The sequence below is a fragment of the Staurois parvus genome, unplaced genomic scaffold, assembly GCF_062004578.1.
Source record: "Staurois parvus isolate SC_StPar_1 unplaced genomic scaffold, SC_StPar_1.0 ptg000157l, whole genome shotgun sequence".
Classification (NCBI taxonomy): Eukaryota; Metazoa; Chordata; class Amphibia; order Anura; family Ranidae; genus Staurois; species Staurois parvus.
Genome location: NW_028317953.1, coordinates 3,686,828 through 3,714,535, shown reverse-complemented (window position 1 = coordinate 3,714,535; position 27,708 = coordinate 3,686,828). Strand labels below are relative to the sequence as shown.

General features: G+C 40.3%; 1 long non-coding RNA gene across 1 annotated transcript in view; it reads left to right on the top strand.

Moving 5' to 3' along the window:
• Positions 1–3,733: 3,733 nt before the first annotated feature.
• LOC149463186 (uncharacterized) overlaps positions 3,734–27,708 on the top strand; it is a 64,428-nt gene continuing 40,453 nt past the window's right edge. The window contains exons 1-2 of the long non-coding RNA XR_016312508.1: positions 3,734–4,297; positions 18,509–18,609. This is a non-coding gene — a long non-coding RNA (uncharacterized LOC149463186). The remainder of the gene's footprint in view (positions 4,298–18,508; positions 18,610–27,708) is intronic.

Below are 27,708 nucleotides of genomic sequence, written 5' to 3'. Positions count from 1 at the left end.
CAGACCCCTTCAAGTCTCACGGGTTATTTTGATAATTCCTAGCTGAACAACTTGAGCATTCTTTCTCTGAACTGAAGGCACAAAGTCTCTTTATCACAACCACTCACCATCCCACACATATAGAATAAGTTTTACCTACATGCTTGAAATAGCTAAGAAAGAGGGGTAGGGTTGGGGGTGACCCTATCCAAGTGAGACCTCCCTACCCTTGCCCCCTAATTCCCCCTACCTCCAGCAACCTTCTAGGACAAATTCGCACACCTCTCTGTTATCTTTTTACTCCTACCTCTGCTCTATCTCTGAATCTCTGAATCCCCATACCACACTTGGACCTTTCCAAACCCTACCCTTGCCCCCCTCCTTTTTTTTTTTTTCCTCTCATTCTCCCACCCCCCACCCCTCCTTGGTAAGATACTCGTTGACTGGAATATTGCACTTTTAAGGGGAAGAAATTGTCCGCAATGCAGATGGCAATTTTAACGCCCGGTATCAGTAGACCCTTCCGATCTCAATACACATTAATATATTTCAATTTCGAGACAGAGTACCTACCAGCCCTACTACACTAGGTAAGCAAGTTAAACTGAATGATTATGCATAGATCCAACATTTGATATGGTACTGTACTACCCTACAATACTGGATCATGCTAACTGAGTACTGTATGTATGTCCCTTGACCTCTGTTCCTTTCCTTTCCATTTTGTTTAAAAATGTGTTTCATTCATTTAATTGTTCTGTTACTACTGTTTTACTCGAAAGTTGTAATACTTTATTTGTAATTGCTGTTTATATTCAAATTAACAATTTTTCCTGGAAAAAAATAAATAAATTAGAAGGAAATATTCTCTACATGGATGAATGGCGATATTAAGACATTTTGTTGCAATGCTCCCACAGCCACTAAGGACACAGGAAGATAAGAATCTTTTAGAGCAAATGCTTAGTTCAAACACAATACAAAAGCATGCTACCTCTAGGATTTACAAAATCCTTACTGAATTAGCTGGACCGGTGTCCCAAGTGTTTTTGGACAAGTGGGAAAAGGAGCTTGGAACAAAATTGAAAGAGCTACAAAAAATAAAATGTTTAGACTAACACAAGGGGCAGTGAATGTGAATATAATTGAATATAATTTAAATTAATTATAAATGTCTTGTAAGATGGTATTACACCTAATGTAGCACACTAACAAAGACCAGAGGTCTCACCTTTGTGCTGGAGAGGGTGTGGGATCAAGGGAACAATGGTGGGACTGTCCTAAAATACAGGTGTTTTGGCGGGCAATAATTCAATATATGCAGGAGATACTAAGGATTAGTATATTGTTAGACTCGTGGGTCTGTTTATTCCATAAATCTGAGATTTCTATGAATCAATGCAAAAATGTGATACTGTTTAATTTAATAAATGCGGCCAAAAGTCTCATCCCTAAATCCTGGCAAGCAATAGAGCTATCTAAAAAAAACACTGGATAAATAGAGTCGAGCATATATATATAAGATGGAATAACTATATCACATGGACGAAGATAAAATTGAAAAATGAAATGAAGTGGAGTTTGTATTAAAAAACTAATAAAGATATAATAAGAAAAAGCAGTGATAAAAAATAAAGATGAAAGGGACAGTGTAAAAATAATAAAAAAATTTAAATAACTAAAAAAAAGAAAAAAGAGCACCCTCACCCCCCGTGCGCACCTGCGTGCGTGAGCTTTGACCCCGTGCTGGTATGTAAACAGCCGTTGCCCCATGCATGTGAGGTATTGCTGTAAAAGTTAGATCGAGCGCAGTAATTCTAGCACTAGGCCTCCTTTCTAATTCTAAAATGGTAGCCTGTAAAGGCTTTTAAAGGGTTGCCTATGGATATTAAAAATGTATGTCAATTGTCGCTATTGCATGGGGCTTGCACATATTTAAAGCATGTCATGTGTGGTATCCATTTACTCGGCATACCATCATCATTTATATTTACCAAATAATTGACCATTATATTGTGTTTTTGTGCATTAAAAGTAAAAAAGTGTTTTTGGTTTTTTTTCTAAATCGCTACACAAGTACTATGTGAGATAAAATGTTTGGGGGTTTAAAGCAATTTCCTAGCAAAAAATACAGATTTTTTCATGTGAACAAAAAGTGTCAGAAAAGGTTTGGTCTTCAGGCGGTTAGAAGAGTTAGTGATGTGTGGCATAAACTTCTAATGCTGGACATAAAATGCCCCCCCCCCTAAAATGTCCCCTTTTTGGAAAGTAGACATCCCAAACTACTATCTCAGCAGATAGCTTAGGATGTCTACTTTCTGAAAAGTGGTAATTTGGGGGTGTTTGTACTGTCCCGTTTTTTTTTTTTCCAAAATTCTCAGTCTTTTTTTGTTTATAGCACAAAAAATAAAAAGCACACAGGTGATTAAATACCACCAAAAGAAATCTCTATTTGTGTGAAAAAAAGGACATACATTTTGTTTGGGTACAGCATTGCATGACCATGCAATTACCATTTGAAATAGCGCAGAGCCAAACAGCAAAAAAAGGCCTGGTCAGGAAGGGGGGTAAATCCTCTGGAGGGCAAGTGGTTAATAAGGATGTACTAAAAATGCAATACTTCTGTGGAGAATATGGATGTGTGAAACAATGTACACTGCACATTACCAGATATTTGTTTTTTTTTAGGAAACCTTTTTTAATGTTTATCAACTTTGTTTTACAATAATATGGATAATAAAAGAATGTTTTTATATTCATAACATTTTGAGTATTTATGGTTGTCTTTAAAACTCCATGAAGGGTTTTTTTTTATTGATGTAATTGCTTAACCAGCATTCTTTTCAACCAGAAACACTGACTTCCATCATCACTGTGATACCTAAACCGCTTACAGATGGCACAATGTGATTGAACTTTAAACCCATCTTGCGCTTTAATTTACACATAAAGATATTAGCTATGATTTTGTCTGGTCACATGAATTAATATCTGTGCTGATCTTTTTCCTGCTGCCTTGATAGACCATGCCTCTGCCTTCTACTTTAACTGACCCTGGCATGTTTATATCAACAATGCCACTGCCAGCCGTCTAGATTGTTTCTAAACCACATTTCTGGCTTCCACCTGCATTGATCCTGGACTTTTTACCAACTATGCCTCTGCCTTCCATCTGGATTGTTTATCAGCCACATTTCTTCCTTCCACCTGCACTGACCTCGGCCTGTTAATTGACTATATTTTTGTGCCTGCCACATGGACTGATGTTTTGCCCTGCTACTGTAGTAGTGGGATTCAAGATAACATAGGGGTCTCACATAAGGGGCTTCAAAGTAGAGTTCCAAGTAGAGAAAAGCAGTTTTTGGTTTTCTCCAGATCAGGGTCTGTTAGTCCAGAGGCTTCAAAGAGATTGGGTGTGACAAAGCCTCTACAGTCTTACCTGACTGAGGCCCTAAGCCTGATGTTCTTGCCTGCAGCCTAGACCAATACTTTGGCTGTGCATATCTCTGCCTGCTGCCTGTACTGACCCAGAAAGCCTACTAGAAAGCCTGAAGGTGTCACTTGGATGTTGGGTCTCTGTATATGGCCAGGCTATATTTTCTAAAATCTTTTGGAAAAAAATGTTCAAAAGACTCAATATGCCTGATAGAATATACTTTGGGATGTTTTCTTTGCAAAATGGGGTCATTTTGTGGGTGTTTCTATTGTCTTGGTGCTCCAGGGCCTTCAAAACAGTGATAGGTAGTCAGGAAATTAGATGTGTAATTTATGCCCCTAGAATGCCTGAAGGTGCCACTTGAATGTTGGGTCTCTGTATATAGCCAGGCTGTTGAAAAGTCTCACACATGTGGTATCGCCATACTCAGGAGGAGTAGCAGAATGTATTTTGGGGCATAATTCTTGGTATGTACATGCTCTGTGTTATAAATATCTTATAAATTGACAGCCTTGTGTGAAAAAAAGTTTTCCTTCTCTTTCTATATTTTCTAAATACTTTTGGAAAAAAAACATGTTCAAAAGACTCAATATGCCTAATAGAATATACCCTGGGATGTTTGCTTTCCAAGATGGGGTCATTTTGTGGGTGTTTCCACCATCCCGATGCTTCAGGGCCTTCAAAACTGTGATAGGTAGTCAGGAAATTAGATGTGTAATTTCTGCCCCTTTTATGCTCCTAGAATGCCTAAAGGTGCTACTTGGAAGTTGGGTCTCTGTATGTGGCCAGGCTGTGGAAAAGTCTCACACATGAAGTACTGCCATACTCAGGAGGAGTAGCAGAATGTGTTTTGAGGTGCAATTGCAAGTGTGCTTATGCCAGGTATGATAAATAACTTGTTAATGTGTCAATTTTGTGTAAAAAAAATTGTCTTAATTTTCCAAAGCGTTGTGGGAAAAATTCAACTTCAAAAAACTCATCATGCATTTTACTACATACCTTGGACTGTCCAAGGACTGTTCCAAAAGGGGGCATTTTGAGGCTATTTGTACTTTACTAGCATGTTAGGGCCTCAAGAAATGAGATAGGCCGTCAGTACATTAAGTGTGATCAGGTGTGATCAACTTTCAATGATTGGACCATAGTTTGTAGACTCAATAACTTTCACACAGACTAAATAATATGCACTGATTTGGGTTATTTTTACCAAAGAAATGTAGTAATATAAATTTTGGCCTGAATAGAAACTAAGAAATATACCTTTTTTTTTTTTTCAAAATTTTCAGTATTTTTTCACTTATGTCTCAAGAAATACAAAACCCAGTGGTGATTAAATACCACCAAAAGAAAGATCTATTTGTTAAAAAAAATGATAAATATTTTATTTGGGTATAGTGTAGCATGACTGAATAATAGTCATTCAAAGTGTGAGAGCACTGAAATTGACCTGCCACTGGATCAATGCATCCGCACTAACCCAAACCATAAGGCTATCACTATACCTATTATAATGATAATCCGACGGACTGCCTTATTCTGAAATTTTTCAATACTTGCATGTTAAACATTTCTACACTCCCCACCTTCAAGCAGGTACAAATTTATCCCAGTTGTCACAGTTTGAGCGACTTTGTTAACATGATCCTCATGTCCCTTGACTTACTTTCCTCCTCTACACACATTTGTTTACAAGGCCTGATGCTGCCCCCTACCTACACAACTAGATGGGAAGTGGACCTTGGAATCTCCTAGATGCAAAAACCTGGACTGATATTTGGAATGCCACCAAATTCTCTGTACAAAATAATGTTGCTTTGGAGACCAAGTATAAAGTACTCACCCGTTGGTATTTGGTTTCTGCCAAGATAGCTAAATTCACTCCCAACTCTTCTACTGCATGTTTTTGCGGGTGCGGCTTCTCCAGTATGCATCTCCACATCTTGTGGCAATGCCAACAATTTTGGTCTGACATATTCCAGATACTTGCTACACTTTTCTCAATCACCCTTTTTTCCTGACTCCCTCACTGCCCTTCTCAACATATGCCTTCCGACTTTAACGTCTACTCAATTCAAATTATTACTATTGATTACCTCCACTGCTAAGCAAATGATTGTGAAGGCCTGAAACTCCCCATCTGAACTTATTATGGAGACTAAAAACAGGATCATTCAATCCATGATTCATGCAAAAATTAAGGCTTTCAACCTAGACAGAGTATTAAATATGAAAGACTATGGCAATCATGGGTGACTCATTTCCTTCCCCCTAATTCCCCTGCCACCCCTTGGGAAAGACCCTTATACCCTTTCCCTCCTTTTTTCCTGTCTTCCCTCCCTTCTTCTTCTGTTGATGAAGCCACATTACCTGTAGTCATGGTGCTCTCTTTAGCCCCACCATCTCTTGTTAATTCCTTTTTCTATAGTTACACCACTTTATGGTTTCTAATGGTTTCTCCTTTTTTTTACATAACTGCTGGGGTTAACAGTCAGTGCTGATTGCCTTGTGGATCCACAATTATGGAACACCTATTTCTGAAAATCCATTGTGGTGGTCCTAAAAAAACCAAAACACCAGGATATAATATCTATATATTACCACACCAGCTAAACAGTCCTAAAGAATGTGAGTTTGAATGTTATAAAAGGTGAACTTTTCACTTAAGTTATTAAAGATGTAAGCTTTCAAGATGACCTTAGTTCCAAATATGGAACACCTATTTTTCATGTTACCTTGTTATCTGTCTCACAGAACACATTTTTGTAAAGTGCTTTGTTTCTCTCTTGTTATACTTGGGATGCACTCAAAGCTTTTTTATGCAAGCTTTATGTACCCTCATTGTTTTTGTCCTGTCACTCCATTGTAATGTTTTCACCATTTTGTTTCTTTTGCAATAAACTACTTGAACACGAAAAAAAGTTCAACTATACCCACACTTTCAAGGATTAATAACATATTTTCAAATGTTCTGAAAATCTATTGCAGTGGTCCTAAAAATAAACAGGATAAAATATCTATATATTACCACACCAGCTAAACAGTTCTAAAGAATGTGAGTTTGAACTTATATCCTTGTTGAGATTAATGAGTAAGCAGATAATTTATTATACTCAACACTGCATGTCTATTTATGGCCAGCTTATCGATTTTACTGCTCCACACTCATACTGTCATGATTTTCCATGGGGAATGATTTGTATTTCATTTCAAAGATGGTTCAGATTTCTAGCACACCTCTGCAACCCAAAACAAGCACTTTCATCTCTTGTACATCTTGAGTAACACGTGTAACATGTAACATGTTAAAAAAAGGTGACCTTTTCACTTAAGTTATTAAAGATGCAAGCTTTCAAGATGACCTTAGATCCATTCTTAAGGCTTTATTCAATTCTGAAAATGATTCTGAAGCCCGCATATTTATACACAGAATTACAGGGAGAAGCAATGAAATACAACCATTAATAAAATGCAACTATTTTTCACACCCTAGGGTGGTAATTGCTTTTGTGAAGAGTTAGGCTGCATAGATAGTATTCAAAGGTTATTGGAGAAAAGGATCCAAAAATAAGAAGTCCAGGCACAATCCTCGCCTCACACGAGGGTTTTTTGTGAAATGCCAATATACCAGAGAAGCAAAGAAATACAACTAATTCTAATCAGAACTATTTGTAATCAGAACTTAAGACTGTTGAGTGACTAACACAACTGTCACATCAGTGAGAATGAGAGTCCTTTTGAAATGTCTATATACAGTACCTTTGAGCAAAGGTTTAAGGAGAAACAAATTTTTACTGTCAGAAATCAGAAATTCAATTAAAATCATAATGGCACATAAAATCCTTGTTCCTATTTAGATCAGAGTCTAGAGTTTACAATTTTTGTATGAAATTACATTCCAGTTTCAGGATCTCTTTTTTTTTATTTGGTTACATCAGTACTATAATCTTTATATCTTTTAGGCTGTGGCCTATACTGCATATATGGATCACTACAGGAAAATCTGTTTTGTTGTACCTAATTGTGAATCTATGAAGGTTCATTAATTGGCAAAGGTTTTGACCTGCCTCCCCAACATATAGTGTTTTGGGACATTTTTGCACAAGATATCAGGTATACCAAGTTTTCTCAGTTAAAAGTGCCTTGTATTCATTACTCCTGCTGTAATCCCAGTACTGACTATTGGGAGATGTCCCATAATGTACTTTGATGTTTTGGGAAGTTCTCACAATAAGCTGTCTTCTCTGGGATGGTTGCCGATATACTAGGAGAGATGGTTCAAGAAATATTTTTAAAAGTCTTTGATCGTTGTTCAGAAAAGCCTGGGGTCCTTTCGTGATCTCCCCTAGAACTTCCAGACATGGGTTTAAAATTGTCAAGACTGATTCTGGGACGACTTTATGTAAGTCTGTACTTTGATTGTTCAGTGTTCAGAGAATGGACAAACAAAATAAAGAATGTTCGTCTGCCCTCCTGCCAAGCTGAATCTGCAGCTGGAAATAATGCATTTTGCAGCAGTATTACTACTGCTACAAATTGAAACAGCTTTCCACTTAGGTTTCCTGGTCGCTAGGAAGCAGGCAGTCACTAGAATCCTAGCAATTAGTATGATATCCCTAGCCGAATTTATCTCTTGTCGAGAGATTTCCAGTCAGCAGCTCAATGTAAAGCCAGCATCATCACCCCTTGTTAACCATCAAGCTGTCAGCCCAGGGATCTATCAGTGGTGGCAAGTAGTTCAATAGGAAGAGATGCATGCCAACTAGTTCCTATTGCACTGATGGCTCTTGCCCCACAGCTAAATGGAAAAAAAAACAGCAGGGTATCCTGCCTGTTGTCATTAACCAAACTTTGTTTACCCTTTGTTTGCATTCTGCTGCTGACTGAGAGAATATTAATTGTAATGAGTGTCCGTTTAGCAGATATGTTTTTATTTCAGTCGGTCAATAGACATCGTCCCTAATGATTGATATGTTTCTACATTACTGAATGATGTGACTGACAATGGTTTAATATCAACTTTCTAAAGAACTTTGTCAAAGGTGTGTGTGTATTTATTTGCTTTTTATTTATTTTTTTGTGAATGAGTAACCAGGGTTATTATATGGGGGAGTTATCTGTGAACCCCCTTATTTTAGGGGTTTTAGACTTTGATAAATCCCCCCACCCCACAGGCCCCCATAACCACCAGGCCAAGGTTGTATGGAATAGGCACTTGTCAACATGAGGACGAGGTGCTTTCCAAGGGAGGCCACCCTTGGCAAGGTACCCTCCTCCACTTTAAGGGCATGTGGCCTGGTATGGTTCGAAGGGCATTTGGCCTGGTATGGTTTAGAAGGGCTGCATGCTTGTTGCACCCCTCCCCCTTTTCTGGCCAGCCAGCTGTATGTACAGATAAGGGTCTGGTGTGGATATTGGAGGGACCCCATTTTTTTCTTGTTTTTTTTATGTCAGGTTTATCATTACTATCACCCTATAGCCAAAAGATGGCTACAGCGCTGCTCTCTTGTTCTGGAAGGGCATCCATAGACATCCTCCCAGAACTCTGCCCACTGCAAGCTCCCTGGGTCACCCTTCGGGTACACTCTGTGACCTCTGTGTTCTTTGGATACAGCTGATCAAAGATCATGGTAAAGGGCCAATCACCCATGTGATCTGCTGTGTTTAATCACAGCTGATTACATGTAAACAGACTTGTGGTTTATTGGAAGTCTTTTCCTCACCTGCTGTGTCTGTGTGAGGAAAAGACACCGGATAACTAACAAGGCTGTCAGTCCTTTGTTTACACTGATAATCAGTGCAGCCCCATCAGTGCCACTTATGAGTGCCCATTAGTGAGACCTATCAGTGCAGCTTATTGGTGCACATCAATTTCTCCTCATCAGTACCTCTCAGTGCAGCTTATCAGTGCCTATCAGTGCCGCCTCATCAGTACCCATCAAAGCCGCCTCATCAGTGAAGTCTCGTCAGTACAGCTTCATCAGTGCTCCTTTGTGTGCATTAGTGCAGCCTCATCAGTGCGCATCAGTGCAGCCTCATCAGCACACATAAGTGAAGAAGAAAAATTACTTATTTGCAAAATTGTATAACAAAAACTAAGAAAAACTTTTTTTTCCAAATTTTCTTTGTAATTTTTTTAGCAAAAAAATAAAAAAACCCAGTGGTGATTAAATACCATCAAAAGAAAGCTTGATCTGTCTCAAAAAAGTATAAATATGTTATATGGGTACAAGGTTGCAGTATTGCAACCCTCGGGAAGGAAGAAGGGAGAGCTATGAGCATTCTGTGCAGTAAAAGGAATGGGAAATTTGGTTTAACATATTATATGTGGATTTATGGTGATCTATAAGTACACTTGAATTTATTCAAGGGGTCAGGTGTGCTCATAGCTTCTCATGGGCTAGAAGTATTGTGCTAGTATATATAATAATAATAATGTGACCTGTTAGAATAGATAGATTATTCTGTGATATAATGTGAGTTATATGTGTGTTGTTTTGGGCTAGTAATTTGATTATAAACTGGTGGGCCCTCCTGTGGAAAAGTTAGTTATCACTAGGCCCAGATCACATTCCCCTGAAACTGTGTGGACCAGGAACTGTGACATCTACACATGCACCACAACATCATAGGTCATGACTAACACAGAATAGGGGAGGAGGCACACAGAGAACCAAGAGAGGGGAGGGCTTGCAGCACAAATGTCAGCATGGACAACATTGAGGGTTGTATGATGAACCCAAATTTGACTAGTGAAAGTGATCAGGTACCCATTTAGCACCCACTGCGACTTGGGAAATAATGAGATGTGCCATAAGATATAATTCAGTTGGACACTTATAGACCATGCTGGTACCAATCATGGTCTAAGAATGAACATGGAGATGGAGAGCTGAGAAGATTATATCAGGTTAGGTTCAGACAAAAGTACAAAAGTCTTAGGCAGGTGAGAAACTTGTAAATTAAAAATGCTTTCAGAAATAGAAGTGTTAATATTTTATTTTTATCAATTAACAAAATGTAAAGTAAATGAACAGAAGTGAAGTCCAAATCAAACCCCAACTTGGTGTGACCACCCGTTGCCTTCCAAACAGCATCAATTCTTCAATTTTTCTGGGAACACGTTCACACAGTATTTGAAGGAACTCAGCAGGTAGGTTGCTCCAAACATCCTGAAGAACCACCTCAAATCCTTCTGTCTCTTCATATAATCCCAGACAGACAAGATGATGTTGCGATCAGGGATCTGTGGGGGTCAAACCATCACTTCCAGGACTCCTTGTTCTTTTTTATAATGACATTGGAGTTTTGGGATGTTGTCCTGTTGCAGAATACATTTGGGGCCAATTTCACACCTCCCTGATGGTATCGAATGATGGATAAGTATTTGCCTGTATTTCTCAGCATTGAGGACACTCCTGAGCAAATCTCCAACTCCATTTGCAGAAATGAAGCCCCAAACTTGCAAAAGAACCTCCACCATGCTTCACTGTTGCCTGCAAACACTCATCATTGTACAGCTTTCCAGCCCTTAGCAAACAGCCTTTGCAACTGTCAAATATTTCAAATTTTGGCTTATCAGTCCAGAGCACTTGCTGCCATTTTCTGCACCCCAATACCTATGTTTTCATGCATAGGACATGGAAACAAGGCTAAGCAACTCAGCTATTCCCAAAAACATAGTAACTGGATTGCAGAATAATAGCAGCATGTGCTCTGGACTGATGAATTCAAAGACATGATTACATTAACAAAGGTGACATGACTAATTATATATGCGGATACCTATTACACCACTCACATACAATGGCGGATGTGGGTGGTAGCCCTGAATAAACCTACTTAAGGCCCTACGCACAGTGCATATTGACATTTATGGACATGTATACCTCTGGGAAATGTGGATAGATTGAAAATATCCATTTGATGATGAACTGTGTGTTAACAACAATCTGTTTAGATATGAACATATTGGAAAAGATATGGAGGATATTTAAACCTGAACATTAAATCATTTATTTTTATATATACTGTGTACAAACATCCAAGAGTGTTTGTTCCTTGTGCTTCTTACCAAATCAGAGCTGTCATTCTGACCATCATTTTATGCAACTGCTATCAGGATCAATACTGGGAGGACATCACTATTCCAATATTGTAACAAAGCAAATCCCAGAGTTTTATGATACATTTAAAGGAACATCATCAGTAATTTTTTGTTTCAGCTGTGGAGACCATTAGTTGTCCTAGTCCATATTCGGTACAATTGCTGACACTTAAACATTTGCATACCATTACTGAATAGGATCTTTGTTGTATTTAGTGTCAGCTAGGAGGGAGTTTTTTCTCACATTAGTGAAATATATATATATATATATATATATATATATATATATATATATATACACACACACAGTACTCAAAAAAAAATAAAGGAACACTTTGAAAACACATCAGATCTCAATGGGGAAAAATATCATGCTGGATATCCATACTGATATGGACTGGGTAATGCGTTAGGAACGTAAGGATGCCCCATCGTTTGATAGAAATGAAAATTATCAACCTACAGAGGACTGAATTCAAAGACACCCCGAAAATCAAAGTGAAAAAATGATGCAGCAGGCTATTCCATTTTGTTGAAAGTTCATTGTAGCAAGTCAAAATGGTACTCAGTAGTTCATAAGGCCCCCACATGCTTGTAGGCATGCCTGACAATGTTGGGGCATGCTCCTAATGAAATGAAACGATGGATGATGTCCTGGGGTATTTCCTCCCAGATCTGGACCAGAGCATCACTGAGCTCCTGGACAGTCTGAGGTGCAACCTGGCAGCATCGGATGGGCCGAAATATGATATCCCAGAGGTGTTCTGTTGGATTTAGGTCAGGTGAGCGGGGCCATTCAATGGTATCAATTCCTTCATCCTCCAAGAACTGCCTGCATACTCTCACCACATGAGGCCGGACATTGTTGTGCAGCAGGAGATACCCAGGACCCACTGTACCAGCATAGGGTCTGACAATGGGTCCAAGGATTTCATCCCAAAACCTAATGGCAATCAAGGTACCATTGTCTAGCCTGTAGACTCTTTCATGTCTGTCACATGTGCTCAGGGTGAACCTGCTCTCATCTGTGAAAAACACAGGGCACCATTGGCGGACCTGACAATTCTGGTGTTCAGTGGCAAATGCCAATTGAGCTCTATGGTGCTGGGCAGTGAGCACAGGGCCCACTAGAAGACATCGGGCCCTCAGGCCATCCTCATGAAGTCTGTTTCTAATTGTTTGGTCAGAGACATTCACACCAGTGGCCTGCTGGAGGTCATTTCGTAGGGCTCTGGCAGAGCTCATCCTGTTCCTCCTTGCACAAAGGACCTTCTACAGTTCTGTCCAGCTCTCCTAGAGTAACTGCCTGTCTCCTGGAATCTCCTGCATGCTCTTGAGACTGTGCTGGGAGACACAGCAAACCTGGTATGGCACGTATTGGACTGCCTGTGCAACCTCTGTAGGTTCCACGTATCACCTCATACTATCAGTAGTGACACTGACCCTAGCCAAATGCAAAACTAGTAAAAACAGAAAAGATGAGTAGGGAAAAAAATGTCAGTGTCCTGCACCTGTAAAACCATTCCTGTTTTGCGGGTTGTCTCATTGTTGCCGATCTAGTGCACCTGTTGTTAATCTCATTAACACCAAAGCAGCTGAAACTGATTACTAACCCCCTCTACCATTTAACTGACCAGATCAATATCCCAGGAGTTTAATTGACTTTAATGCATACTCTGATTAAAAAGAGTTCCTTTAATTTTCTGTGATTATTATATATATATATATATATATATATATATATATACACAATGAAGAAAATAAGTATTTGATCCGCTGCTGATTTTGAATGCTTGCCCACTCACGAAGAATGATCAGTCTAAAAATGGTAGGTGTATTGTAACACTGAGAGGCAGAATAGCAACAAAAAAATTCAAAAGAAATGCATGTCTAACAAATTATGCACTGATTTTGCATGTTCATGATGGAAATAAGTATTTGATCCCCTTCACAAAACATGACTTAGTACTTGGTGGCAAATCCCTTGTTGGCAATCACAGAGGTCAGACGTTTCCTGTAGTTAGCCACCAGGTTTTCACACATCTCAGGAGGGATTGTAGCCCACTCCTCTTGGCAGATCCTCTCCAAGTCATTAAGGTTTGGTGGCTGACGTTTGGCAACTCAAACTTTCAGCTCCCTCCACAGATTTTCAATCGTATTAAGGTCTGGAGACTGGCTAGGCCACTCCAGGACCATAATGTGCTTCTTCTTGAGCCAGTCCTTTGTTGCCTTGGCCGTGTGTTTTGGGTCATTGTCATGCTGGAACACCTATCTACGACCCATTTTCAATGCTCTGGCTGAGGGAAGAAGGTTCTCACCCAAGATTTGGTGGTACATTGCCCCGTCCATCGTCCCTTTGATGCGGTGCAGTTGTCCTGTCCCCTTAGCAGAAAAACGCCCCCAAAGCAGAATGTTTCCACCACTATGTTTGACAGTTGGGATGGTGTTCTTGGGGTCATAGGCAGCATTCCTCCTCCTCCAAATGTGGCGAGTTGAGTTAATGCCAAAGAGCTAGATTTTGGTCTCATCTGACCACAACACTTTCAACCAGTCCTCCTCTGCATCATTCAGATGTTCAGTGGCGAACTTCAGACAGGCCTGGACATGTGCTTTCTTGAGCAGAGGGACCTTGCGGGCACTGCAGGATTTCAATCCTTGTCGGCGAAGTGTGTTACCAATTGTTTTCTTGGTGACTGTGGTTCTAGCTGCCTGGAGATCATTGACGAGATTCTCACGTGTAGTTCTGGGATGATTCCTTACTATACTCATGATCATTGACAACCCACAAGGTGAGATCTTGCATGGTGCACCAGACCTAGGGAGACTGACTGTTGTTTTGTGTTTCTTCCATTTGCGAATGGTTGCACCAACTGTTGTCACCTTCTCACCAAGCTGCTTGGAGATAGTTTGGTAGCTCAGTCCAGCCTTGTGTAGGTCTACAATCATGTCCCTGACATCCTTGGACAGCTCTTTGGTCTTTGCCATGCTGGAGAGTTTTCAATATAATTGATTGCTCCTGTGGACAGGTGTCTTTTATACAGGTAACAAAATGAGATTAGCAGCACTCCCTTTAAGTGACTGATTCTAATCTCAGGTTGCTAACTGTATGAAAGACACCCGGTAGCCAGAAATCCTGCTGAATGATAGGGGATCAATATTGTTGCTATTCTGTCTCTCAGTGTTACAATACACCTACCATTCAATTTTTAGACTGATCATTTCTTTGTGAGTGGGCAAACATTCAAAATCAGCAGGGGATCAGATACTTATTTCCTTCACTATATATATACAGTATATATGTATAAATATATATTTTTGTTAACATATATATATATATGTAAATGCATTATATGTTTTTCATTTACAACATTAAATTACAATACATTTACATTTTTGATTACTGTTGCCCAGCTCATTCCTAGCACACACACTACACATCTCCTCACTATTTGGACAGCAGAGTTGGCTGTTCGGAGAGGATGTACAGACAGTACATTCAAATCTGTCCATAGGAGAACTCTCCTTTTTAGTAACTATAGATTTCAATGTCCTGATGATCAGTGTGTACATGTCCCCTCTGAGGAATGCTGATTACCGGCTCTCTTCTCCTCACGAGCTGTCAGCGTGACAGCTCGTGAGGAGAGAAATGCAGACAACTGGCACTTCCTTATTTACATGCGATCATGTGATTGGACACAGCTGATCACATGACATAGTCAAAGTCACCGGCTCTTTCCGCTGATCAGTGATTAGCTGTGTTCTCTAACCGCGATCAATCGCAGTTAGAGTGGGAGGACGTCATATGATGTCCTCTCAGAATGAGAGAACCACCGCCCGTCTGTCATTTCCTCATATGGTGGTCGGGATCCACCCAGGTTCCTGACCAGAAGCTGGCTCAACCTCTCAGCATGCTGCTAACAGCCTGAGTCAGCCACTCACTTTCTCCCTCTCCACAGCCTGGCGCTAAGTGATCGTTTGATTGTTCAGTTTTCAGTCTTAGAGCTAGCTGGTGACAGATGCAGCATCGGATCAATGCTGCATCCACATAGGAAGATATGTGTGTTTGCTTTTTTTAATTTTGAGCTTCTGTTTTAGGAGAATTTTGCATTTATAATTTTTTTTATTTTAAACATTTATTTCAAAGGTCTCCTCCTCGCTGAAAGGATTTTTTCATTTTTGCAGTAACATATGTCCCCCAAGGCAGCACAGAGCCTCTGTGTCCTTTTTTTTTGACAACCTTTTGCATAATAGCCTTGAAAATATCTAGAATTAATTTTAAACATCCAGCTCCCATTGGCTTTATAAGGATATTGATTAATACTCAAACTTAGGAGCAGTTTGGCGAATGTACAGTGAACCAAACCCAGGCTTACTCATCACTAGCTGTCATGAAGTTTGTTCCTTTAATATGTTTTGTAGAGTCTAAGAAGGTTATTTCTGGTTGTGATTGAGAGTTATAATAGGTTTGATTGGAAGTTTTAGAATATATCCCTATGCCATATTTTAAATATTAAAAAATGCACCAAAGAAATACATGCTCAAACCCCAAATTTTAAACAATTACATAAACCCAAACTAATGCAATTGCAGTATTGCCACACGCAAAATGTCACTATATGATACTATATGAATACCAATATCAGTCACCACTGTGCGGTGCTTTAGAGAACTCTGGGACAGGCAAAAAATCACTCATTAGTACACCCAACAGTAAACAGTTAATAACATTCTGAAAATCTTTACCATTGATTAGTAAAGTCTAATTGAATTTTATGACCTTCTCTTTGTAATTCAAAAGATAACAGCATCTGCTCTGCCAAGGAGGAGGTGTAACAGCAGGGATTATATTATATCATCCCCTCTCTCTCTGCAGTAAAAGGAAACTACAGTTCCCATCAACCACAGGGAATTGTAGTGAATGTGGGCGGGTACACTAGACCTTTACATGTTGAATGTGTCTGAGAATCTCAGTCTGCCCACAACTGCGATTTTGGCTGAATTACATCAATGCTTCCTGGAGAAAGAACTACAGAAGGGACGTGCCAAGATCGGTGGCTGGTGAAATAGGAGGAATTGCAGCCACTGGTCTTACAAACAGGAAACCAAAGAGAATTAACGGTTTGATTTTAAAATGAATAGGCTATTTCAGAGAAACTACTTAGTGAACCAGAAATAGATGACATATTTAGTGAAAGTAGGAAATCAGCAACAAAGACATGTAAATAAGGTTTTGCCAATGGTTCTGCTGTGCAAAATCTGCTGCAGCTGTGCATGGTAGCCAGTCAGCTTCTAACTTCAGCTTGTTCAATTAAGCTCTGACATAAAACCTGAAAGCTGGTTGGTTTTTATGCAGAGCTGCACCAGATTTTGCACTCTCCAGTTTTATTAAATCCACTCCACAGTGATTATCAACATAAAATGTCAAGTATTCTCAAACATAGAATAAAGTTCATAAAATAATCCTCTTCATTGAATAATTGAACAATATTAACTCATTATTCACTTAATACTCAGTGTGCTGTGTGATTTTTTTTTTCTTCACAATTTAAATCTGTACCTAAAAAGGTGCTTTGTGGTCCACTCCTTTTAGAAGGCAAGCTCACCAAATCACATTTAGATTGGCTCACCTCTACATTTAGATTGGCATATAGAGCCAAGATTTCTATTAAGGTGGTCATCAATAATGTCTTCCAGCTCCCTCCAATCTGATGATCAACTCCACTTAAAGCTCGCTGCAATAAACTTGTGGCTGGCAAGCTGGGGACATTTAATAGTGAATAGTGCAATTTATAAGTTATTGTAGCCTCTGTGAAGCTGGTAAAGATTATTTTAAGGAGCATGTAGATAAGTACTCCTTCTCCATTTTAGCAATAATTCGATTGGGGGGGGCAGGTAAGTCATGATTCCATTGACACTCCCATTGTCATTCCAATCTGCTGCAACTAATGATCCTTGCCAAAGAAAGGTAGTGGTAGTAGCTGAGGGAAACTCAGTATCAATGTAAATTCACCATACAATACTACAATCTAGTACATACAGGAATGGGTTTGGAGCAGATACATCAGTAATATCTTTCTTTGTGATCAGGGTTGTGCTTTATTTGAATTTCTCTGTAGCTTGCATAATTTGACTGTATAGAAATCTTCCAGGAGAAGTATAGCCAAGGTTATTTGGGCTGTACTTCTTCTGGGGATCACAGGGGTGCACTTTGTTCTTCACTAAGGCTCATTTTCAGCTGATAGCAAACTAAAACCATATGATTAGGATCTACCAATATGCCTGCCCAATAGCTGGCTCAGCTTCTCAGTATACCACTGAGAGCCCGAGCCAGCCACTCCCATCCTCTCTACAGCTCAACACTCCAGTAAGCACTGGAAGGGCAGAGCAGAGAGCCAGTGACTGACAGTCCCCAGCTCTCTACTCAATGAAGACTGAGATCTAAGGTGATCAGTGGTTTTTGATAGCTCAGTTCTCAGTCTTAGAGCTAACGGAGAACAGTTGCAGCATCTGACCGATGCTGCATCCACCTAGGTGAGCATAATGTTTATTTTTTTTCATACCTTTCAAACCCATACTTCTCTTTTAATGGTGATAGTTGAAAATCCCACTTCTGCAAATTTACAATCTTTTGATTAGGTTTTCTCAAATCACATTACTGGCATTCTTTAAAATTTAGTATTTTCAGGCAAATAGGATGCGCCTCCCATTTGTTCTGCCATGCTCAAAATATCTCAATATATCTCCATAGCTCAAAATATCTGATATCAAGCATTGCCTGACCTTACAATGCTTGTCTCCTGTCATTTTAAAACATTGTTAAACAATATGAAAAAATTCACTATATGTATGTACTGTTTGTAAAGCAGTGCTACTGTTGTTCTTTGGTGGGTACACTTGTGTGTTTTTATTACATGCTAGTGGAACATCAGCCTGAAATAAAAGCTTTTTCTTCATTGCTGTATACGTTGACTAATAATTTTTTTTTTCAGTTCAATTCAGATGCAATAAAGACAGGCTGCACAGCAAGTTTCCTTACTGCTGTTCCATCATGGACATCAATCTTAGCCTGGAGGGACCATCTTTTCCGAAAGTGAGAGGCAATTTAGTCTCCATAATATATCAGTTCTAAGTTTCAGCAGAATGTCAAACGCTGAATTTATATCCAGCCGCATGTTGACGGGGTTTCACACCACGGGGGAATAGGATCACACCACTAATTTCATTTCGTTTAGGAGCTTGACTTAGGAAAGACCTTTTGATCTAATAAAAAAGGTCAAATTTTTATTTTACCATCAACAATTTTCTATCGCACTTCCATATTGTTTGATTTGATCTTTTTCTTTATAGCACAAACCACATCTCGTGCCTTATTCCTTGCAGGGTGTGAAATCCCCCTTGGGAATCAATAAAATGCTGAGATGTTAGCAAGACTAACGAATCATTAAACATGCATTATATGAGGAAATTGATATATACTCTGTCACTGACTTTCTTGTTAAAAAAAAAAGTCACAACACAAAAAACTATATGTCTTTTTTTAATTTCAAAACATTGTTGCATGATATGAAAAAATGCACTATTTTTAAATTCTATAAGTAAAACTAGTTTTAACAAAAATCAAATATTGTGATTTATTTAGTAGAGCTAAGCAATCTTTTATTTATATTATGTCTTATTGACTGGGACCTTATGTAAGTCATGGAACAGCATATCTTAATTATGTAGGCAGTATCCGTCTCATATTCCTGTGTGGTACATTGTCTACTTGGCATGAATAAAAATGTTATTTCACAGTATATGTTCTCTACCCCCTTCCAATATTAAACTGTAGATATGAAGAGGAACCAGCTACTCTGCTAGGTGATGATAAGCATAATAGACGCAACCATAGTCATGGCCAGGGGTCAACTTCTGTGGTATAATGCATTTCAAAATATATTTCATATTGAACAAACATACAGTGGTATATGATTATTTCCTATGGGCATTCAGCTTCTATTGTCAAGTAAAATGCATTTATCGTTAACAAAAAACGTGTGGAATAACAAAACAAGCGCAGCATATGGATCTTCTTTACTTATAATGTGGTTTTTATCTTATGCTTCATATATTGTAACTTCACCTAGTCTGTCTTACCTGGGGTGTGGGAATCCCTTGTTTGCAGACTGTGGAGTGTGGTGCTTCTGTGATACTAGGAGTGTTGCGCGTATCCTGGCCCCTGATTGGAATGTTGAATCTACAGTATGCACAAGACTTGCAGATATACTCTGACCCCTAGTGGAGATTTAATGGTCTGTTCACAAACCTAGCTTCCACTGAGATAAGGAGAAAATATCTAGTCATTCCTTGCTTGTGTGGCAGGCTGGCAGCTTGCCTAAAGCTGTCCATAGATGGGTCAAGTCCCTGCTGAAATGAGAGAGATTTGATTAATCTATGGGCAAGCTGGCTGTACAATAGGCAATCCATTGATCAACTTGGGTACAACCAGCCTGTCGGGTTTTTTACATGTGATCACTGCTAGCAACTATTGCAGCTAGCAGTAATCATTGTTGTTTACCAGCCTGGAAGGCTTCCTGCAGGCATAATACAATAGCGCTGTGGGTAGGATTCCCCCATCAACACTAGATGTGCTGATGGGGAATCAAGCAATTTTCTTTCTTGCAACCCATGGTGGGGATGGGGGAATCAAGCAATCAATGGTTCAGGGTGGTGGTGGTGGTAGCGTTGCTGCCGCCGCCCCCCCCCCCCCTTCCCCCAATGGAAGGGACACTAAGTACAGGGGTGGGCAGCGGCTGTTTCTTACCTGGTTCCGGTCCCACGACGATCCGGTCCAGGAAGCGCGGCTGCGCCTTCAGTTCGGCCACTGGATGTTCGTGCGGCTGCTCGGCTCCGCCTCCTCACCAGTGATTGGCCACCAGAACTGTAGCTCAGGAAAGGCACACAGGCGGCCAATCACCGGCGAGGGGGTGGAGCCGAGCGGCCCCGCGAAAATCGAGTGCAGGACCAGCAGGTAAGTGGTCAGTGTAGAGGTGCTGCTGCAACCACATATGCTGGCTGCAGCAGCACCATACGAGAACAGGGTCAGCAAGTGTCAGTGGGAGGAATAGTGCCCCATCATTGGTGTCACTGATACCAATGATGGAGCACTATTCCTCCCACTGATACCAATGATGGGGCACTATTCCTCCCACTGACACCAACGATGGGGCACTATTCCTCCCACTGACACCAACGATGGGGCACTATTCCTCCCACCCACTGACACCAACGATGGGGCACTATTCCTCCCCCCCACTGATACCAACGATGGGGCACTATTCCTCCCCCCCACTGACATCAACGATGGGACACTATTCCCCCCCCCCACTGACACCAATGATGGGGCACTATTCCACCCCCCACTGACACCAATGATGGGACACCATTCCTCCCACTGACACCAATGATGGGGCACTATTCCCCCCACTGATACCAATGATGGGGCACTATTCCCCCCACTGATACTAATGATGGGGCACTATTCCTGCCACTGATACCAATGATGGGGCACTATTCCCCCCACTGATACTAATGATGGGGCACTATTCCCGCCACTAATGCCAATGATGGGGCACTATTCCTGCCACTGATACCAATGATGGGGCACTATTCCTCCCACTGATACCAATGAGGGGGCACTATTCCTCCCACTGATACTAATGATGGGGCACTATTCCTGCCACTGATACCAATGATGGGGCACTATTCCCCCCACTGATACCAATGATGGGGCACTATTCCTGCCACTGATACCAATGATGGGGCACTATTCCTGCCACTGGTGTGCATTGGAAGAGGGGTAGTCTTATACGGCGAGTATAGCTCAAACACTAAATTTTAGCAGGAAAAGTAGGGGGGTCGTCTTATACGCCCAGTCGTCTTATACGCCGGCAAATACGGTATATCAAAAAGTGCAGCACAGCACTTTTTATGAAATACACACTGCAAAATTGCACTTTACATTAAGTAGAAAATACTGTTCTCTGGAGGATTCAAGGATTCATATTATACAAACAAACAATTGGTTCTGCATGTTCCTTGACATTGCAAGGGATATACAGACTCAAACAATCACATGAACACTTTTTCATTGTTGCTTTTAACCACTTGCCCTCCAAAAGATTTACCCCCCTTCCCGACAGGCCATTTTTTGCTCTTTGGCGCTGTGCTATTTCAACTGATAATTGCATGGTCAAACAATGCTTTACCCAAACAAATTTTAAGTCCTTTTTTTCCACACAAATAGAGCTTTCTTTTGGTGGTATTTGATCACCAACAGGATTTTTATTTTCTGTGATATAAACAAAAAAAGACTGAAAATTTAGAAATAAAATACATTTTCTACTTTCTGTTATAAAAAGTATTGAATAAACTCAAATTTACTCATACATTTAGGCCAAAGTGTATTCTGCTACATCTCTTTGGTAAATAAAATCTCAATAAGTGTATATTAATTGTTTTGTGTGAAAGTTATAGCGTCTACAAACTATGGTATATATATATTGGAATCTACGCAGCTTTTACTTTCTGACTGCCTATCACATTTCTTGAGGTGCTAAAAGGCCAGGGCAGTATAAACGCCACCCAAATTATCCCTTTTTGGAAAGTAGACACCCTAAGCTATATGGTGAGAAGCATGTTGAGTCCATAGAATATTTATTTTTTTCCAAGTTTTTAGAAAAATGACAAAAAAATACTCAAGAGAAGTAGCAGAATGTATTTTGCGGTGTAACATTATATTTTTTGTAAAGCAGAGACCCTAGAGAATAAAATGGTGGGTGTTGCAATTTTTTATGTTACACAGTACTTGCACATTGATTTTTCAAACCTAATTTTTTTTTAAAAAATACACTTTTTTAATTTCAATGCACAAAAACACAACATATTGGTCAATTCTTTGCTAATATATATATGATGATGTTATGCTGAGTAAATAGATACCAAACATGACATGCTTTAAAACTGCTCACGCCCCTTGCAACGGCGGCAAACTAAATACATTTTTAATCTCCACAGGCAATGCTTTAAAAGCTTTTACAGACCACTTTAGATTTACACAGGAAGTCTAGTGCTAGAATTACTACCCTCAATCTGACATTTGTAGCGATAAATCACATGCATGATGCAACCGCTGTTTACATACCAACGCGGGGCTGACACTTGCATACACCTTTGTGCATGAGTGCGGGCAGGCATGGGTTCTTTAATTTTTAATTTTGCTTCTTTTATTTTTACACTGTCCCTTTTTATTTATTTTTTTAAATCACTTTTTTAGTTATCAAAGGGAATGTAAATATCCCCTATGATAGCAATAGGTAGCAACAGGTACTCTTTTCTGAAAAATCTGGGGTCTATTAGTCTCTAGATCTCTGCTCTGCCCATAAAGCAACTGATCACACCAAGATTAGTGTGATCAGATGCTTTCCTATTTTAAAAATGTCACTGTTTATATCCGGTAAAACCAAAGTAATGAAATGCTCATAGCTTCAGGTTTCTTAGACCATAAATGATTGAAGCCATTCTGGTCTCTGATCAGCTCTATGGTCAGCAAGAACCATTATCGGTTCCCTGATAGTACTCAAGAAAGCTGTGAAAGGCAACGAGAGTGGGGGGTGGGTCCCCTCCTGATGCTTGTAAAAGCAATCCAGCAGTTAATTAGCCACTATGATTGCTTTTATAGGAAAGCTGACTGCCAGCTGTACCAGTACATCACTGGTCCTTGCCGGGCATATATGTAATGTGAATGAAGAAATCTCTGCCAGAAAAAGTATGCTGTATGCCTTCCATTAGAATATACCGCCCTGCATCCACCCACTTCTATCATTGGGCATACATGTAATGTTCTTTTTTTCATTCAGCCTGTGAGCTAAACAAAAAAAAAACCTAAGAGATTCCTCCATTCACATCGATAAAGGTGGATGAAGAAATCTCTTCTAAAAAAATTGAAAATAATATATGCCAAAGCATAGGAACGATCCACCCACTGACCACCCCAGGAAAACATCCCATTTGTCCTTCCACTTCACTGTAAGCAATTCATCATTTCTCAAGCAAGCTTTCTCCCCCTTTCTAAGTCGGGTGTTTTCAAGTTGTTGGGGGAAGCCCCAGTGATTAAAACACACGGTGTCACATAAGACAATTCCAAGATTGTACAAATGTCTAAATAGTGGCATGCTTGTATAGAAGTTGTCCAAATATAAGTGGTACCCCTTGCGGAACAAAGACAACACCAAGTCCTATACTATCTTGCCACTTCTCCCCATGTAGTCTGGGCAGGTGGAGGAGGGGGGCCTACTTCATTGTCTCTTCCTTCATAAACCCTAAAATTACATGTACAAGCTGGGGCCCTCTCACAGAGCTTATACAATAGTGATGGGCCAAACACCCCCCTGTTCGGTTCTCAGTTGAACAGTCGAACCTACCAAAAGTTCAACTGCGAACTTCGAACAGGGACAATATACTGAGCAGTATCTTACCACATCTGAGTATACGGTAAGATACTGCTCATCTACTAAAATACTGCATCAGTTATGTTATTAAGTCATGTTATTAAATCAGTATTGGCAGGCACATCCATAAGGACACTATGGGCTCTACACGCCTGTGTTCTGCAGGACACCACTTGTGCTTACCACCTCACCAGCTTGTACTGCACTTTTGGGACTCGCCATGTCACCAAGTGATACTGCAGTGCTGGTATGAAAAAGACCAGGATGTACTAGGCTGCTGGTGCTTGCCAGTTCACCAAAAAGTAGTGCGGCACTAATACTGGCTCCCTGCTGCATATAAGACAATTCATGCATTCCTAACACTTTAGCTTCATGGTACGCCTGATCTTAACAGGGACCTCTTCTTCATTGTCCGAGCTACCTGTCTAGATGTCACTGCTTTCTACAGGTTTGTATTTTGAGGTAGATTCTGTCAGTGAGAACTTCCCTTCGCTCTCATCTGACTTGCTCAGAATCCTGTAGGTCTCTTCACTAGTGTACCTCTTTTGGGACATTTTGGGCTCTAACTTTACAGGTACCTAGTGCGATTCAAAAGAAAAAGAGCACCTGTCAGGGACTGCTTGAACAGCTGCCAATACAATTCACCTGCAAGTGCTAACAGAGATCAGGCCTGATCATACTAACGCTGCGGTTTTGTGTGCAATGTATCATAGGTGACAGTGATCAGAAAGGGTGGTAGAGGGGCTAAACACAAGTGCTGTCAGCAAATGGGGCTGATCCTGCTAACACTGCATTTTTGGATACACTAATACTAAGGGGGCACTGCTATAGTTCTGTTCATGATCAATATATTAATCCATACAAACACTGTACTAGTAATGGGTGTGATCAGCGACCTATAGTGTGAGTGTGATAGTGTGTGGGCAATTTACCGCTAGCTGACCCTGGCTGGGAGGGACGCTAACTGACCCTGACGCTACTGACTCTATCTGACGTCGCTAGTGGCACTAATACAGTGTTCAGTAAAACATATTATACACTGACACTGTACTAATGGCATTGGCAGGGTGACAGGGGCGATCAAAGGGTTAAATATGTCAATCAAGGATGTGGGTGCAAATGTGCTGCTTTTATTCACGTGTAATGTGTCTTTCTTCTCTCCCTCAAATGAAAAAGTTCCAAGGAGAGAAGATCCAGCTAGATCCTGTGCCTGTATGTACAAATACAGGTACAGCTCTGCTTCTCCTTTTGTTGCAGGAGATCAGAAGAATCCCAGCCAAAAATCATTAGCCGGGACCTAACGACAAACATGTCCTGTGGGGGGGTCAGTGGCGGGCATGCGCATGCGCTCTCCAAACCAGGAAAAACACTGTATGTCGCTATGTCCTGTAGCTGCCTCCCGTCCGCAGTACATTGCAGGTGGGTGGACGGGAAGTGGTTAAGGATCTTTATTATTTATTCACAGTATTAATTTATTTATATGACTGCACAAATATCGGAATTGTTGCATTGCACTTTTTGATATAACTACAGCCAATCAGCTGACTTCAGCCAAAATCAATGGCTGAAATCAGCTCCCAAACATGTGCTGTGTCCAATCACCGCATGGGTCAGCAAGGAGGCATGCATGCTCGCTGCCGAATCCCAAAGAATCAGCCGACATACTGATATGTGATCGTCCCTGAACTTGTCGCCCTCTTGCAGTATGCTTACTGTGAGAGGTCAGCAGGTGGTTAATTGCTATTTACAATTGAGTTTAAATATCTGGGGGACTATACCCTGCTAATTGGAGGTAATAAATATTCATCTCTCTGCCTGGGCAATAGTCTTCTATGTAAAAGTGTATTGGAGAGCCTGTGCTCTCAAAATATATTGCAGGTTAATCTATTTACTTGCCCTCCAGAGGATTTACCCCCCTTCCTGACCAGACCATTTTTTGCATTGCGGCGCTGCGTTACTTTAACTGACAATTGCGTGGTCATGCAATACTGCACTCAGATGAAATGTACTTCCTTTTTTTCCCACAAATTGAGCTTTCTTTCGGTGGTATTTGAACGCCTGTGTGTTTTTTATTTTTTGCGCTATAAGAAAAAAAATACTGACAATTTTGAGAAAAAAAAAATATTTTGGACTTTTTACTATTAAACATGTCCAGTAAAAAATTACTCTAATTTTGTCATAAATTTAGGCCAAAATGTATTCTTTTACGTCTTTGCTAAAAAAAATCCCAATACATGTAAATTAATTGGTTTACGTGAAAGTTATAGTGTTTACAAATGGCGGTATGGATATTAGGATTTTTTTTTCCTACTAGTAATGGTGGCAATCAGCAACTTTTAGCAGGGTTGTGGGACTGCAGCGGGCATTCTGACACTGGGGGGGAGCTAACTTGGTGTCACTGACATCCCCAGTGACACCAATACAGTGATCAGTGCTAAAAAACAGCACTGGCATTGTACTAAAAACACTGAGCAGGAAGGGGTTAATGTGAGGGGCGATCAAAGGGTTAATTGTGTGTAGGGAGTGTTTTACTAGGGGGCAGGGGGTGTGTGCTTCACTGTAAGCACACTGATTGGGGTGGCTGTGCTGTGCACAGCCATCCTGAGCAGTGTGCCTGAACTGACAGGGTGGAAGATTGTTTGTAAACAAAACAGTCTTCCTCCCCATTGGTGATTGTCGGCAATCACCGGACGCCGGCGGGTAATCACCAGCCGGGACCCATGCTTAACATCCGCGGCTGTGAACGGCGGCGCAGGTAGAGCGCACGCGCCTCCTAGCAGGAAATGTGAAATCACATGTATATATGTGATTTTGTGCGCCCATGTAACCATGTAGCAGTATATCTGCTATACGGCGACAGGTAAGCAGTTTTACTTAATAACTTATTTGTGCAATAAAAATCATAAACAATATGCCACAAATAATTCACAAGGTGCTCACAGTGCTAAAGGTGCAAAGAAAGGCATTAGCTCAAGTAATGTCATTATTCATGCAACTACTGTATAAATACTAGGATTCACATATTTCACTAAGTGCTAATGAAAAATGTCTCAGAATCACATACAACATGATAGTTCATAAATGCCTTTGGATAATGTGCAAATGCAGGTGTAAAAGAAAAAAACTTCTAAATAGACAACACTGAAATTAGTGTATGGATACAATACACCAGTAAGTGAATTGGACACACAACCGAAATATAAACATATAGTGCACATCAAAGCACACTAATCTCCCACAGCCACTCTCCCCTTCTCAGCCAGCAGGAAGGCAGCAAGAGATCAGTCACATTTCTTTCCTCTCCTATTGCTCACAGCAATATACACACTCAGTTATAATTGTGCTGTATCAGTGTAATTGTGGTGGCAAAAAAACATCCATACGAAAGATTTAAGAAAATAGAAATTACTGGTCAGTTAGGCCAGTGCTTATCATGTTCTACACATCTCTTCACAGTTGAGATAATTTGCTTATCAGAGGGACTTTGTCTCAAAGCACAACACTTCGGTGAGAAGGTCCTGATGGAAGCAGCTATTGCACTTGCCTACCAGGCACTTTTACCCCCTTCCTGCCCAGGCCAATTTTCAGCTTTCAGTGCTGTCGCACTTGGAATGACAAGTGCGCGGTCATGCAACACTGTACCCAAACAAACTTTTTATAATTTTTTTAGATAGAGCTTTCTTTTTGTGGTATTTAATCAC